A 3,124-nucleotide genomic window follows, 5' to 3' on the forward strand; every position below is an offset into this window, starting at 1 on the left:
GATGAAAATTAGCCAGAGGGCAGGCTGCAGCCATGGCTGGTGTTCCTCGTCCTCTCAACGCTGGGGAAAGTTCTCGGGATCCTCAGGTGAAAATATCTCTCTGTCTAAGCGGCCTCACTGCCTAGACAGTTCAATTTAGCAGATGTGCTGGTGGAGCACCAGGTGCCGGGTGGGCACTGAGATGCGTAAGACAGGCCCCTCTCCTCGTTATAGTCCAGGAGGGGAGACCTCGTGAAAGCAAAGCGTGATGATGTGGTCCATCTCTGCCCGCTGAGAGCGCCACGGGAACACAGACACCAACGTGATGGAGGCTGCTGGGCCTCGGGGAATGGAGATGGAGTGGGGAGAGGGGAAGCGGTGGTCAGGGAGGACCACAAGGCCATGACTGCTAACCTGGCTCGGTGGGGTGGACAGGAGAGGTCCAGGGAGGAGGGAATAGAATTCACGGTGTGGAGGTTTTGCAGCCTGACCTGGTGCATTCTGGGAACATCCAGAAATCAGACGTGACCGGAGGGGAGAGGGGCTTCCTGAGGGATTTCGGAGAAGGCTGAACAGGTGAGCAGGGCTGGGCCAAAAAGGGTCATTGTCCAAGCCCAGGAATGCACACCAATGCCAACTTCGCCTTCAGGCAGGAGGAGCTGGCAAAGCTTTCTAAGCGAGGAAGCGATCGTTATGCCAGGGAGCAGAGTGGAAACTGTGGATCTGAGAGCAAGTTCCTCCTGTGTCTCTGGTGGCACCACGCCTGGCACAGCCGGTACGGCATAAATGCTTGTTGAAAGAGCAGGCTCACCAATCTACACCCCTGTCTGGAGGTAATGTGTGCAGACCCTCCACGAGATGAATCCAGGCAGACTTGCTGGTCGCCGATGGCGGCTGCAGGCACCGTCCCCTCCAGCCCCTTAGGCAGGTCCAGGCCTCCCCAAGATTTCTTCCCATCACACCTCTCTGCCCCGCAGTCCAGCTCTGCCCTGCCCCCGCTCGGATTCTGCCTGTTGCTTTATCTCCACCTTGGTATCCACCCTGGCACGGGTGTGGCCTCAGGCCCTCTATTTGAAACCCAAGTAATAATCATAACAACAACAAAAGACGCTTCTGTGTGCTCTGGCTGAAGGTTTGGGGAGTTGAAGCAAGTTTGCAAACGCTCACAACTTAAAACGGAGCATTAGCCTTCTGGTTGTGCTTAAGCATCCGTAAGCCATTTCTGCCTTCACCCCACTTCTTGCTTCTTCCTCTCCCTCCAGGCTTCTCCCCTTCTCTCTCTTCCCAAATGCCTGTTCTTTGATTATGCGGGATAGTTTAAGGTGTTTGGGGTTTGGTTTGGTTTCTTGGTCTCCTTTCCTGCCAACGCTGACCGGTTCACCTTTCACCCTTTAGTGGTGTACTTTCGTAAACAAAGCCCTTTTGTTCCCTGAGAAGAATGCTGGTCCCATAAGGTAAGAAAGTCATTTTTCCCATATCACAGCATGATGGAGCAGCTGTGTGATTTAGTTTATACCTGGCACCATAGGGGACGAGAAAAATAAGAACTGTCCTTGGGGCAAATGTTGAAAGAGGACAAAGATTCTTTGCTTGACCAAATTTTTTCAGACTCCTGAACCTTCTAGGCCCATCTGTGCCCTTCCTTGTAAAATCCAGTTTTAGCAAGAACCCTGCTAAGTCAGTTCAGCAAGAGCCCCCCAACCCTTGATATCTGATCAGTTTCTTGTACCCCACTAGCCCCCAGGGCTGTCTGCCCACCCTGGCCTGTTTTCAGCAAGAATCCTCTGAGGTCGGTTTAGCCAGAACTCCCCTAACCCCTGATGTTTCCTCTTAGGAATTTTCCACCCACCGACCCCACCCCTGCTCCTTGGCTGTAAATCCCCACCTGCCTGCGCTGTGTTCAGAGCTGAGACCAATCTCTCTCCCACTGCAAGACCCCACTGCCCGGGTCCCTGCCCCCGTCGCCATGGCCCCCCTTTGAATAAAGTCCGCTTTCCCGTCTTCACCAACTGTCATTGAATAATTCTTTCTTTAGAAGGAAAAAAGACTTAACCTAGAGCACTTTGACTTGGTATTTAATCACATGTTCCATGGGTGGCCACACCGTATAAAGGGTAGAAAGCAGAGGTGAAACATGCCCGTGGTGCTGGGAGCAGACGGGACAGGAAAAGCGCTCTTCCCCGTGACCTTGTATGGGAAGAAGTAACACTCCAGGGCCGCTAATTGGTTTTCAGAGATGGAGCTGATGGAGGGAAGAGGAGGGGCTCGCTGGGTCAGCTCTGGGGATGAGGAAGAGTGGGGAAGGTGGAAAGAGAAGCCGTTTGGAGGAAGGAGAAAATATAAGTTTTACAGGTATGAAGTAGGAGGAAACAGAAGCCGAGAGGCAGCCACCCGAGCTGTGAACAAGAAGTGCCCGGCAATACCAAGGCCAGGGCTAGAGAATGCTCTGGACCAGCAGGTGTGGGCCGTGCTCAGCAGAGAACGTCTCCAGGGGCAGCACCTGGTCCTCAGCCCCCAGGGGGTGTCAGATTCTCGGTGTGCCTTGTCTTAGAGGGATTGGGATACTTGCTGAAAGTTCTGGTATGTTCCCGACCCTTCGATGTTTGACTCAAACTCTTGGTTTCTTCTTGGAATGCTTCAAAGTTTTCCAATGCAAATCCAGACTTTTCCCCCCTCACTTATATATTTCTGTCCCATATCCATTTGGCTTGGTCAGGGCTTAGCAGAGGAAGTGAGGAAACACATGAGCTGGGTGCCACCGGTCCAGCCACTCTGAGCAGTGCCCCCACCCACCATGATTCAAGGTAATGAGGCCACTTTGGAGGAGCCTTAGAGACATGCACTAGGACAAGCACGCAGAGATGTGCAAAAGGCTACAATGCAAGTAAGTGTCTTTGTGATAAAGCAATGCCAATCCCACCAGAGGCAGACACAGGACCTAAGGTAGAAGAGGACAGTCAGAGAGATGCCCCAGGTCTTCAGGGCTTGCTGGGGCCTGAGGACAGGTCACAGATGAGCAGGGAAATGCAAAAACACCAGGGTAAAGGTGGCAAGTGTTTCATAAAGCAAACCTATATTTCATTTAAAGGCCATCTGGGGACTTCCCTGGCGGTCCAGTGGTTTAGACGCCATGCTTCCACTGCAG

At 52.8% G+C, this 3,124-nt stretch overlaps 1 long non-coding RNA gene across 1 annotated transcript; it reads left to right on the plus strand.

Moving 5' to 3' along the window:
• Positions 1-484: 484 nt before the first annotated feature.
• On the plus strand, positions 485-2,493 carry LOC114484920 (uncharacterized). The gene is made up of 3 exons (XR_003678282.1): positions 485-555; positions 629-1,433; positions 1,814-2,493. It is a non-coding gene; the product is annotated as an uncharacterized lncRNA (long non-coding RNA).
• The last annotated feature ends 631 nt before the right edge of the window (positions 2,494-3,124 follow it).

This window comes from Physeter macrocephalus, unplaced genomic scaffold (assembly GCF_002837175.3).
Source record: "Physeter macrocephalus isolate SW-GA unplaced genomic scaffold, ASM283717v5 random_180, whole genome shotgun sequence".
Classification (NCBI taxonomy): domain Eukaryota; kingdom Metazoa; phylum Chordata; class Mammalia; order Artiodactyla; family Physeteridae; genus Physeter; species Physeter macrocephalus.